The following is a 13736-nucleotide window of genomic DNA, read 5'->3' as shown; positions in this document are numbered from 1 at the left end:
GACCCTAAGACTTCCTACAATGCTGTGTCATGGTCAATACAAGTGAAGTGTTTGTACAAACCTTTTGTTAACGATGAACAGGAGCCTGTGTGTCCCAGAAATGTCACGCTACATACATGAGCCACAATCTGAAACCACTTGGTGTGTTAGTTATCTGTGAATTCATACTGGCCAATTGCAGAATCACTTTTTTTCAACAAGCATTTTTGTTTGGTTCTTCCATGCGAGAATTGGTTGTGTGCACCCTGTGTCTTGATTGTTGCGAATTGCCAATGGAATGTGCTGCTTGATCCGGTCTCCCAGTCTTTGGGGTGTATGGCCTGTGGACCTGGCATCACATCGGCACTGAAATTCATAAATAGCATTATTACCCTCACCGAAGAGGAAGGTATTGCATATTTGGGTCTTTGTTTGTCTGTGTGTTCGCACAGAACTTGGTGTTTTACTCAGCAAACGCTTATCGGATTGAGACAAAATTGTCACCACAGGAGCGACTACTCGTTTAGAATGTGTTATTGATAATTATGATGTCATGGGTCATGTGGTGTGGCAGCCATGTTGGAAAAATGGAAAAATGGAAAAACTTTGAAACCGCACCAAGGAAAAAAAATTTTGAAACTTTGCACATGAGTAGATGATAAATAGGGTTTCTGGGACTCCCATTCAAATGAATGGGGGGAAAGGGAAAAACTTTCTGACTCAAGCCCCAAAAGCCCAAAATAGGAGTGATTTTCTCCCCACCTATCCCCTTCCCTCCCATACAAGCAAATGTAAAATTGAGACTGATTTTCTCTCCACCTATCTCCTTCCCTCCCATGCAAGCAAATGTCAAATTGAGACTGATTTTCTCCCCACCTATCCCCTTCCCTCCCATACAAGCAAATGTAAAATTGAGACTGATTTTCTCCCCACCTATCCCCTTCCCTCCCATACAAGCAAATGTAAAATTGAGACTATGAAAGATTGAGACTTACTGATTGAAGCACTTCTTCCCTTTCATATTTTCATTCTACTCAAAGAGTGAACCAACGAATATTTGTCCATGTTCTACTTGAGGGAATAACTTCATTTTCTTATAACATTCATTTCCATTGAGTATATTCACAAATAATAATTTGGAACATGGTTCTTGGTACAAGTGTCTTTGTTGAGCTGAAATGAAATGATAAACTTCTCTTAATGCTCTTGTTTTTAATGGTCTTTCCAAATTCAACATTATGTGTTATTTTATTTTTTGTAAATTTTTTTTTCTCAATCATTCAAAGCAAGCCGTTTCATTTTCGTGTTAAGAGTCAGTCTGGAGTCAGCCAAGCTGCCTCGCCCGAACCAAGCCAAAAAAATTCCGAAGTCGTTTGAATGTCTCGCTTGGCTAAGGTTTCAGTCAGAGCTGAATTCCCTTGCCGCCACCTCCTCCCTCCTCCCAACCCCTCTCTGATCCCCTTGTCACCGCTCCATTTACTTTACTAGTAGATTACCCGTCCCATGGGCGGGTGGCAGAGGTGGTGGTGGTCACGTGATTTTGTTGTCCTTCGTGGTTTGAAGATCTGCAGTCGTGATTTCGTTCCTTTTTCACGTGTCTTTTTTTTTTGCGAATGAGGCGTTGATTCCTCAGTGGCTTTCATGGGGTTGTAATTGAAGATAGTCACGTGGAGACACTGATATGTTGTCACAGCATTTTTTTTGAAAATGTACAGTAACATGCGATAATGAGCAAATGTGTACATTTTTGCTTGTGAGTTAAAAAGTATAGCGATAGTCATGTATACCAAGTATAATATCGCTGAGTTTCTTGGACCATTGATGCTTCGTCTCGGAGGAGATGACAAACACTTAAGCTTCATTATAGTAAAAACAAAACAAAGAACCTGCCATCATTGGTCTGTTCTGTGGTCGGCACGTGATAGCACTGGACCAATCGTGTTTGGTGATGTACCTATACATGATGATATGGACATCGATCATGCAACAAACCCATAAGTGAAAGCTGCCGAGCTACTACTCGGCAGCCTCGGCTTCACTTTTTAAATCCCCCTAATTTTTGCTCATTCACTCGTGATAGTGAGCTAGAAAGTATAGCGATCCAGAGTCATCTACCAAGTTCAATATAGCTGAGTTTTGTTGACCATTGACGCTTTGTCTCTGAGGAGATCATAAACACTTGGCTCCATTACAGTATATAGATGTGGACGAGTCAAAATGAGCGATTCAGTTTAAACAAACCACAACTGCTGATTTCAAAGATGTTGTTAATCCGATTATCTCAGGAGTTGTGCAAGACACCCTTCAGAAAGTGATGCATATTTTTACTTGTTGCTTCGTATAAGACAATCAGATGGAGGTCATATTGAGCACTTGGTTTCAGTCTTGAAACGTGAGGATTATACAAACACTTACCATTATTATAATAACTTATCTGTCTCTATAGTCGTCACAATTTTCCTTCCTTTTTTAATGGCAGACCTTGTATAATCAGTGTTGAAAATGCTGGAGTAAGAAATAATGTTTTATGAAACTTCTGCAAAGTTGCATTGACTTTAAATTATAAATTCATCATGTAGTCCGTTTGCCACCCGTATATGTTCTGTACTCAACCTTGTTGTAATGAGAAGTGTATTGTTTTTTTGATGGTTTCGTACTCACATGGGTCTAAAGAGAAAATTTGGCTTGGTTGCCGGAGCGGCAACCTTGGGGAACTCCGCTACTTTGCATAAATCCAAGATGGCCACCACGGACGGAGGTGGAATATAACTTTTCAACCAATTAACTTTCAATCACATGTGATGCCTCTTTTCCGTATAATTTTGACCTGAGGAATCGATTTCTGAGGTCAATTTGTGATTTGGGGTTAAATTCAGGTCAAGTTCAAGGTCATTTTCTGCCAAAAATGAAATAATATAATCATGAAATTTTCAGAGCGATGGTAGTCAAGCGTTTATTCATTAAGGCGATCACTCCCATTCATCATCAGAGCCGAATGCAAGATCAAGATGTTCAGTTTCCTCGTCATCTTCCTCTTCCACTTCATCTTGGTCTTCGTCTCCTGTCTTGAACTGGTTGAAGCAGGCGTCACTACAAACACAAGCGCAGTACACAGTGCATGCTATGTTTCCATGGTGACAGCTGCAACGTTCAGTGCCGCACACCTTCACCGCCGCCTTACAGCTGCACCGCACTACATCCATAAGATCTTGGGGTCCTGGGGGCTGGTCGGAGGTTGCTGGTACTGGGGTGCCATCTTTTATTTTCCACCCATACTTCGTGATGTCAAGTTCAGGTGGAGCCTGCTGGTCAGCATATTTTTGCGAGTCTGGTCTGCATCCCTGGCTTAGCGTGGCCATACTCCAGCATACCTGCGGGATGAGGTTGCTGGAATTCATGTGAGAGGACATGGGTAGTGCGTCGACCATTGGGTGTGAATACCTGGAGATCGAAGTTGTCAAACCACGCGAAGATGACGCCGACGGTTCTACACAACCCCAGGAACTGGTGGAGAACCTGTGCCTTGTCACCTCGTAGACGAGCGGCCGATTTTTGGAATCTCAGGGCCTCATCGTACGAGGTCGTGAAGCCATGCTCATGAAGGAGTTTGAGAAGTTCAGAACTGCCGTGCCGGTGCAACAGTTTGACGGCCAGTCCTAATGTTGTCTGATTTCTGGTACCTGTAACGTGATTCTGAATTGACTGGCTCAGGCTCAGAGATTTCTTGGTCACTTTACCACCGGAGACCAGGTCCGAAACCAACTTCAACAAACTTGGGCTGGTCGCCTTGATTGTGTTGGCCTGTGTAAACTCTGATAGGTCGTAATTGGCACTGTTGTCCTTGACCGACCGTGCCTCATGCTTGATCTGCCTCACCATGGAAGAAATGCTCCTCTCATCCATATCGTCTCCCTTAACTAACTCGAGACTTTTAGCAACGGACTCACAGAAACCAACAATGGTAGCACAGCCATCTACCCGAACAACGATAACATCCTTACTCATGCAGTCAGTCAACTTGTTAAACATGTCACATCGAGTGAGCTTGCCACCTAGATCCGAGTACAGGGAATGCAGTTCAACACTATTCCATATTCTGGACCTTTCTCGGTTCATGTACTTAATGACTTCCTTCAGAGCATTTTCATCTGCACTTGGTTGGCAAATCAGCATATGTGGGGACTTTCGTGAAACTGTTATAGCAGCAGACGTGGTACTTGCACTCAGCAGAAGGTATATCAGAAACAAAAGTAAGGTGTAACTTGACCCTTTTAGTGACATCATCATTACGCTGCTCAGCAACATCAAGGAGCATATATTTCATAGTTGGGAGTGGGTTACGTTCTGTGTCAAAACGTTCTTTGGTCATATACTCACGAACGTGGTCTCATCTTTCTGGGTGTCTATCATCGATGGGTAAACATTCCTCACTACAGAACATACAATCACGTTTGTATTCAAACACACCTTTGTCAGCTACCTTTGTATGAAGCCTTGTAGTTGTCCTTGCACCCTCATCTTCAGCCTTTCTTTTCTGTGACTTTCTCACTCTCTCAATTTTCTCTTTTGATGTATAAGTACAGTAGCAACCTTTGTGGCAGGCTATGCTTGCCGCATCTCCACCAACATCAATAATGTTCTGTAGCTTAGCCTGCAGGTCCCCATCTCCACGGGATTTGGCGCAGGAGATGAGCTTCTTGATCCCGATCTCAGTGAATTTTGTTTCTTCTCCACCTCCGTGACACACCGGAAGAAGACACCTTGAGTCAGCCATCATATGTTTCTCTGAAAAGAAGAAGAGGTGAGATTAGAATCAATGGGATCGTTCATCAACTATCGAGTCGGAGTGATCTGCAGTTGATGCAGGGGTCAAAAAGTTTTAAACCCCTCAATAGTCCAAAAATGACATTGAGCTTGACCTTTGACCCTGAATTTGACCCTAAACCACACAACTGACCTCAGAAATCGATTCCTCACCTCCATCTGCGGTGGCCATCTTGGATTTATACAAATAATTATCGGAGTTCCCCAAGGTTTCCACTCCGGCAACCAAGCTAAATTTTTTTCTATAGACCCATGCGAGTATGAAACAATCAAAAAACAATACACTTCTCACAACAACAAGGTACTCAACCTGGCAACTGGACTAATGGGTTTTCATTCTTCCCTGATTTTTTTTTTTTTTTTTTTTAATTATTAAAAAAAAAAAAAATTAAATAGATCTTCATTGGTGTCATGTTGAATAGAAACCTTGGAAAAAAAACTCAATTCGTCTCATTCAAATTCCTTGAAGATGAAAATTATTGTGGGCTGTTTAACACACACACACACACACACACACACACACACACACACACACACACACACACACACACACACACACACACACACACACACACACACACACACACCTACTAGAATGTAAGTAATCGACTTTGTTGGTACATGTTCTCCAAAATGACGGTTTTATTGTTTCGATCTTTAAAACGTCATGAAGTGCAAGCAATCGATGATCAATTGGAAGAATTTCTTAGTGCAAATCCAATAAATTGCATGACAAAAGTGGGTTAAATACCACCTCACCCCCACCCCCACCCCCACCCAAAAAGGATGGTAAAGAAGATGTCATAAATTTACGAAGAAGCTGAAGAGAAAGCAGATTAGTGGAATTTTTAAATGAGAAATTTGTATCAACACCTTAAAATTTTTTTTTTTTTTAAGTGCTCAAGAAAATGGACATGGATTTTAAATGTCAACAAAAATAATCGAGCAGCAGATGTGATGGTGCTAATTGGTTCACAAAAAAAATAAGTGACCACTATATTTGTTATTGTTGTGTGTCTGTGTGTCTGTCTGTCTGTCCTGAGCATAGCTTCGTGGGTTTTGATCCGATCCTGACAAAATTTTGGTGGGAGGTTTATATCATGATCTAGTTGTGTTTTCCTGAAAATGGGCGTGGTGCGCCCATTATGGGCGGAGCCACGCCCAAAAAACGTGTTTTTAGGGGGAAGCCGATTTCAATTTGCATCTTCTCCTTGGGGGTTTGTCGAATCTGACGTGTTTCGCTATTTGGTTAGCCCAATGGCACCTGCATAGCCCCACGGAGCTCGATTTTTCATTTTCGTCACAAGGTCACGAACTTAGAAAATGTCAAAAAAATCAAATTGGGCATCGAGCTCCTAGGGTTTTCAACTGTTTTGAATGAAAGTTGGTATGCAAGTAGTGCTCTTCGAGTACTACAACTTTCATCATTTACATTTTTCCCGATTCCCGCCAGTTTGCCCGTGGCGTCCCATCGAAGGTCAAAAAATAAAAAAGGCGAACTGTGTACATTGCTCGTGAACCATCGCCGTCTCCAGACTTGTTTAACTACTTTTATAGCAAATGTGGATCATAAATTTCAAAGTTTTCATTGTATCGCTATGCTTGTTCTTCAGGACGAGGTTCAGCCACTCCTTCCCTGGACCTACTGCTCAGTCTCCTTTCACTTGGAGTTTCAGGATGGAGACGTGCCCTGCAGGAACGAAAAGTAAGATTCCATTTACATACCATTGAAATCAAGTCGACCCCAAAAAAATGTGTATCGTGTAATACTCAGTCACCCAGACACGTGACTGCTGGGGATGAACTCCGAAGTAGCAATTCCATGGTGCAGTGTTAGGATTTATTAATTTCACTGTGCGGCAGTTTTGACATGCATGTATAGGTTGAGAGGGATCTGGTTAAGCTGCAGGATGATCATGTGGCTGAAAATGCACATTAAAGGCAACAAGTTTAAATAATAGGGATTGGGCACAGTAAGGAACCAGAATAAAAGTGACATTGAGAAACCTGATCACTTAGATCAGTGGTTCCCACCCTTTTTCTGATAGAGTACCACTTGGAGGTCCCATACCGTTGCCGTGTACCACCTGGTTCCAGAAAAACTCAATTCGATAAGATATCAATTTATTCACAACTAGAACACACAAATGAACTAACTGTCAACAAAGAACAAAATTTAATGCGAGGGCTGCATCTGTTTCTTCTCCACCAGCTGGTCGATGCGGGGCATAACTTTGCTCACAGCACATCGGAAATCATGCCCGGGCGCAGCAAGACGGTTCCGGCTCTTTGACTTGATGGTCATCATGGCTGAGAATCCCTGCTCGCACTCCCACGTAGAGGGGAAAATCAGTAGCTGGGGAACAGCGTGACGGGCTAGTGTCGGGTACGAGGAGGCCATGGTCATCCATAAGTTCATAGGAGAGCATTCCTTGTGCTTCGTCTTTGCTGTCTCGTCAGCCTGGATATCTATGAGCTCCTCTTGTTCCCCGGTCCTGATAGGCAGATCGCCTGATTCAACGGAAAACGGATTGGTGATGTAGGCACAACATGTAATGTCTGGGAAGTAATGCATCAACTCAGTCTTGAGCAGTGAGAGGTGACGGACGATTTCTTGGGAAAATTCATCATTGGGCTCACTCTCAAGGGTAGTCAGGAGTTCGAACATTCCGTAGCGTTTGCTCTCCACGTTCTTGATCCAGAGGTCCAACTTCCGGACAAACGCTCCCAGCTTCGAGATGAGGTCTGAGACAACGCAGTTGGGCCCTTGGAACGACAGGTTTAAGTGGTTGAAGACCCCAAAAATGTCCGACAGGTAGGCCAACCTTGAGATAAACTCCTCGTCATCCAGATCTTTTTGAAAATCGTATTCTTTCTCTGTGAAGAATATGAGTTCATCCCTCAGTTCAAAGAGACGCCTCGTCGTATTCCCCCGGGAGAGCCAGCGAACCTCTGTGTGGTAGAGGAGACAGGTGTGGTCGGAGCCAAGATCTTCACAGAGCAGTTTGAACAGCCAAGTATTCAGGGCGGATGTTTTGACGAATTTAACTATTTTGATTAATCGGTTCAAGCATGATAACAAATTCGGAAGGAGTACCTTTGAGCTAAGGGCGAATCTGTGTATGAAACAATGGACACCGGTGGCATTTGGTGACAGCTTTCACATGGGCTTGAAGCCCTGACTTTCTACCGAGCATAGACTGAGCCCCATCTGTCGTGTATCCGACCAACTTTCCCCAATCCAGTTCATTATGCTTGAATAAATTATCCAAAAGGTTGAAAACACCCTTTCCTTTCGTTGTACTGGATAGCTCCTGGCTCAGCAGTGGCTCAATCTTCGCAGTATTATTCTGTGTGAAGCGAACGTAGACAAGTAGTTGATAGCAGTTGTTGTTTTTTTTTTTTTTTTAATTTTATTTAAAGGTTGAGCCCGAAAGTGCTCGCGAACCACCTGGAAGGCCCTCGCGTACCACAGGTTGGGAACCACTGACTTAGATGGTAACAGTTTCCATGACTATTTTTGGTCTATTCTTAGCTGGCTTGGGCAGGGACACAGGATGAACAGAAAAATTGCTAAGTGTGGGCGGTCTTTCCTGTGGTGAGAATCCGGAGGCATGACACAGGCTTGGCAGACACGTGCTTTGCAGCATGCTCGCTCTTCAGACCCATTTTTGCCTTGCAGACCCTCACCAGTTCACCGTGTCTTGTCTGGCATTCCCCTGGAGTCTTTTGGTCTGCTGTCTTTTCCTGCATCTCTTCACTGTGATGTCTCCCTGGGTCTCTCATTCTTGCGCTCACCATGGTCTCTCTGCCTCTCCCTGGTGTGTCCAAGCATCGCTGCCTTGCATAGCCAGTTCCCTCTCCCTCGCCCGCCCCCACCCCAACCACGTCTCGTATGCGCTCATAGTACTGAAGTAGCAGACGTGTGGCACACTGCCACGTCATCTCTCCAGAGTGACTTCCCAGGCCCACAGTAACTCGTGTTGATGTGCCATGTTGAAGTGCAGTTGTATGGTGTGAAAGGACGATTGGCATAATTTGAGAGTTAAACACGGAGTGAAGAGACAGACACAAGGATCCAGGGTGACAAGGAGTTGGAGACAGCCGATTATGATCATTCCGAAAAGGGGTTACAAACACTTGTGCTCACGTGATCATGAAACCCCTTTGTCAAACGAGCACTTGCTGCAGGAATTCTGACCAACATGGGGTGCCTTCCACGCAGGCAAACTTGAATGCATGGAGAGTGTGCTTTGTTCTGAAATATAACATGGATGTAAAATTGCTTGCTTTCTTGCATCTTTTGCAGGAGTTGTTTAATTATCTGAAGGCACAGCTTGTTGAAATGGCAACCAAGCATGGAGAAAGAGTTCTGCACACGCCCCACAACCCCGTCTCACTTGGTACGAGTGTTCACTGCAGATGAGAGGAAATATTTTTGTACCTTGGATGTTATATTAATGTTTTATGTAGACTGGGTCCCCACTCTTGGTTGGTTCAGCTGATTCCCATCTTACTCCCGAAGAGGTGAACAAGTGCAATGCTTTTAAGTTATTGGCACATCCTCAGGGGACCGGGTCCCAAGGTCTGCTTTTGCCAATCGAAGGCAGGTTGGTGGTCTTTGGTTTCTATGGCCTTACTTCTGACCTTGTTCTGAGCCAGTCCAGGTTGCACTTTCAGAATCCCATATCTGGTGACCATCTCCAATTGGCCACGAACGCTCTCCTCCATTCCTTGTCTGTGGGACTGACTGTCTGTAGGACTGTACCTGTTAGATCATACCCCTCCTTCACCTTTCAAAAGTCCATTGTCACATCTGACTGTTTTCTCCAATACCAACCCATTCTCTTCTATGTTCACTGAAACCCTCACACTCATTTTATTTTTGCCCTTCATCCACTTGTCTGCTTCTTCCCTTTTGCTCTTTTTCCAATTTGTGAGCTTGCTGCCCTCCATCATTTTGCTCCTCCATAGGTCTAGATTTCTGATTACAAAAACAAAATACATTAGTATGGCGTCACAACATCTAACTTTTTCTTGTTCTCTCCACCTTCATGAAAGGTTCTTCTGCAGTCACCACAAACTTGTCAGCCATCAACATACAAGGGTTTACAAGGAATTAAGGAGGCCATTCGGCCGATCATACCTGCGCCGCAACAATACCAGATTTAATAAACCCGTTGATACCCCTTCCCTTCGTGTGCTTCCTTTTGGCTGCTGCACTGGAACTCGTTTCGCCGACCTCAGAAGGATGACAGGTTGAGTCAACTCCCTGGTGTTAATTCAGCGGCCAACAGGGCTTGAACTCAGGACCCTAGGATCCCAAGCCAGCACCCTCACCGTGAAGTCACCACCAGGTTAAGGTTTTGGTTTTGTAACATGAGATCAAGTCAGCACTGTTGGGATTTATTTGGGACATCTTTGTTGTTTCTCAGAGATTTTATGTTTTGAACTCTTGAAAAGGATTAAAAGAATGAAAGTTGTGAGTTGACATTTTGTGATTTTAAACGTGTAGAAAGATGTTTGACATTTTCCAAACTTTGTCATTTAAACTTCTATGTTGCAAACAAAATATAGTTTTCATTTTAGTTTTCATTTTCATGTCCTGCATAACTTCAGAAAACATGTTTTGGTGCATTCACCACAAACCAATAAGTGATTTAACCTCAAGTTTTTAATTGCTTTTATAACTTGAGAATTCTGCAGAATGCTGTGTATTTTGAGAGCTTTGATATTTCTCAGTTTTTCTGTTGTATCTCTTGACTAGCAAAAGTATCCGTCATTTGGCTGATGGATTTAATCAAAAGACAACATCTGCTTCACAACCATTTTTCTCTATTCACTATAATTTGCTCGGTCATCTTCCACCTGCTTGGAAGTCGGCGAGCATCACCTTCATCAATCATCCTTGCTGCTTATAATTGCGTGAGCAAAAAATCACTTCCGCTTCTCTGTGAAGCTCGGTGTTGGATGCTTTGAACCTCTGCTTAAAATTAGTGATGTTAAACATTTTCAAAATTTCAAATTATTCTCACTCAGGTTTCAATACCACCATCATGTATATTATCAGGTTGTTTAAACTTTCTTTGCTTAAGATGATTATTTGTAGTACTGAGTGGTGCTATATGATGCATATTTGCAAAGATTTTATTTATATGATTGACCCCTCCCATGCTCCTCTAGCCAAAATAGCTGCATAAAGCAACCCAAGAAGACTTGCGCAAGGTAAGTGCTGAGTGCTATTTCAATCCCTTCCCAGAGTTCCTCAACTACAAAGACGTTCACACATGGCAATTCCAATGCTGTACACCCCCTCAGCTACCGGACCGGTTTCATCACTGATTGGCGAATCATCAGCGATAGCGCAGACAGCAATGCATACCAATGAGGCTCTCAAGCATGTACCACGTGCAAACGTCTAAAGCAGTTAATATGTAAATAAAGACCCACCCACATCTATTAGGTGAGAGCTGATTAGCTATTCCCCGCATTCACAGCTGAGAGATGTGGGTGGGTCTTTCTTTATATATATAGATATATATAGATATATATAGATATATATATATATATATATATATATAATTATTATAAACACACACATATACAAGCAGTATATACAAACAAACACAAATTGAGCTTTCACACATTAGATACGAAAGCGAAGGCTGAAAGTTGTTTGATGTCACATTGGCTGTTTTCCACATTCATGTACATTTCAATTCAAAATGTTTACAAACTTTGTAGATAATTTATTTTATATTCATGAACAAATGGATTTAGCTCTAATTTTTTCATCAGAAGGTATATTTTTATAATCCCCCAATGAAGGTGATTATAATTATTTAACCTTTTGAACCTTGAGCTCCTTGGACTTTCGGCTCCCCCACCCTGGGCTCCCTGGAGAAAAATCCAGCCACTCGGGTACATGAGGTTTGAATAGCGGCTGGTAAAATGGTCGCGGGGGTTCAAAAGGTTAAAACTGATATTGACAAACAATTTCCTTCTTTCTGGCAGCATTGTCACTATCCAACCTGGAGTGCAAACTGGGCATGTCTGGGGTGACACGCTTGGGCTCGATGCTATTCACGCGACATGTTTCTGGAGCAAGGTGAGGCCTACAGAGTGGCATGTTTGCTCACTGTTTTCAGATCCCTTTCACAGCAGGTACTGACCCTCAAGGGCTTCACGTTATCCAATCTTGCTCCTCTTTGCAGGGTGATTTCACGGGGAATTGAATCTGTTGTTGGAGGATACAAGTTTGAGGGATTTGGAGCTCACAGTTCACACTATCCTTGTGCCTATTTGAATGCGGCTGCATCTATCGGTATAACGCAAAAGGATGTGGATCACTTTATAATATGCCTTGACCATTGCCTATCAAGTCTCATGGGAAGAAGACACATTGAAAAAGATTTGGGGAATGAAGCCGATAGTACATTCACAGAAATTCAACATGAAGTTCTCCCAGAAATATCATGTGAGAACTCTTTGAAGTGAGACTCCTTGTGGTCGAATGAACAAGAATAAATTAAGTCCTGTGGTTCTTCCAGGTTAGCTTCTGCATTCCCTGCTGGGATGTTTTTAATCAGGAACAGCACAATGCTGATTGTAATAATTTGCAATATAATCCCTGCAAGGTGGGGTAGGCATGTGGAGCGTATGATGCAAGTCCCTTGTCTAACTCTTGGTACCAAAAATATATTTAATAGACAAGTCCTGCATTGTGGGACCTCTATCTGTTAACTTGTTGGTTTATAACATGACGGCAGATTTCCTTATAAAATCAAACGGTCTTTGTTGGCACCATGGCAGAAGTTGGATGCTATAAAAGCCTTTGTCCAGTCCTTTCTGTCATTGCCCTGCACACACGAAGCGAAAAGCGGATTAAGCAATTGACATGAGATATTGATGTGCTGTATTGAAAAAGCATGAGGGGGCGCGGCATGTCAGAGGGTCGGGGTGAAGAAGATGCCAATTGACACTTCTGGTGATAAAGCCTCCAGGTCTCCTAAACAGTGACATTGTCTTGTTACAGTGTATAAGGATGATGTATACAAGACTGCTTAGGTAGCGCTAAACTTCTGGATTTTTTTTAACAATCTTAAAAATCTTTTTCTTGAAAAAAAAAAAAAAAGGAGGCTGTTGGTCAGGATGGCATTTGCCTTTCCGTTTTCTGAATGCTGGGCCCTGCATGTTGTGCCACAAAATGTTTTTCACATTTCAAACACTCCAGTGGCACAATAAGAGGATACATGCTAGTAAATGGGAGGGGAGACATTTGGCAACTCAACTGCAGGCTGAGCTGATAAGCATTAGGCAAAAGAACACAAACTGCAATATGTGTCCACTGGGTGAAAGAGAGAATGACAATCATGGCAAAAGTTGCAGTGTTATCAACCAGGTCACCCTGTTTCATTGCAAGACATTCCTTTTATCAATATGTGGGTCAAATGACTCTTGGGTAAAGGGAAACATAACTGACAGCCAATTTGACTATAGCATAAAATTTAAATTTATAAAGTACCAGCAACAATTATAATTGAGAGTACATTAATATAATTATTTTCTTCCACAGTGTTGTGGCTCCCTGGCAATGAGTCTGTTTTAAATCGCCTGGGGGCTTTCCGTGCCCACTGCAGACTCGTGCGACAATTTTGTTGTATCGACATAATTAAGGAATCGTGGCACATCTGCATGGAACATGTTGGGCCATAGTCAGTATGCTGAGGGAGCTTGATGGTTTCTTTCTTTTCTTCATTGTTACTGTTGTGTGTGTGTGTGTGTGTGTGTGTGTGTGTGTGTGTGTGTGTGTGTGTGTGTGTGTGTGTGTGTGTGTGTGTGTGTGTGTGTGTGTGTGTGTGTGTGTGTGTGTGTGTGTGTGTGTGTGTGTGTGTGTGTGTGTGTGTGTGTGTGTGTGTGTGTGTGTTTTATTT

General features: G+C 42.8%; 1 pseudogene across 1 annotated transcript in view; it reads left to right on the top strand.

The window, feature by feature from the left end:
• LOC147033321 (O-phosphoseryl-tRNA(Sec) selenium transferase-like) overlaps nucleotides 1–13736 on the top strand; it is a 31651-nt pseudogene extending 17915 nt beyond the window's left edge. The window contains exons 9-12 of the transcript XR_015055530.1: nucleotides 6417–6508; nucleotides 9113–9206; nucleotides 11818–11911; nucleotides 12018–13736. The product of XR_015055530.1 is annotated as an O-phosphoseryl-tRNA(Sec) selenium transferase-like (transcript). The remainder of the gene's footprint in view (nucleotides 1–6416; nucleotides 6509–9112; nucleotides 9207–11817; nucleotides 11912–12017) is intronic.

This window comes from Eptatretus burgeri, chromosome 2, assembly GCF_056783735.1.
Source record: "Eptatretus burgeri isolate ZD-2024b chromosome 2, Ebu_testis_v1, whole genome shotgun sequence".
Lineage (NCBI taxonomy): Eukaryota > Metazoa > Chordata > Myxini > Myxiniformes > Myxinidae > Eptatretus > Eptatretus burgeri.
The sequence above is the reverse complement of the archived record's forward strand: the minus strand, read 5'-3'. Positions and strand labels throughout refer to the sequence as shown.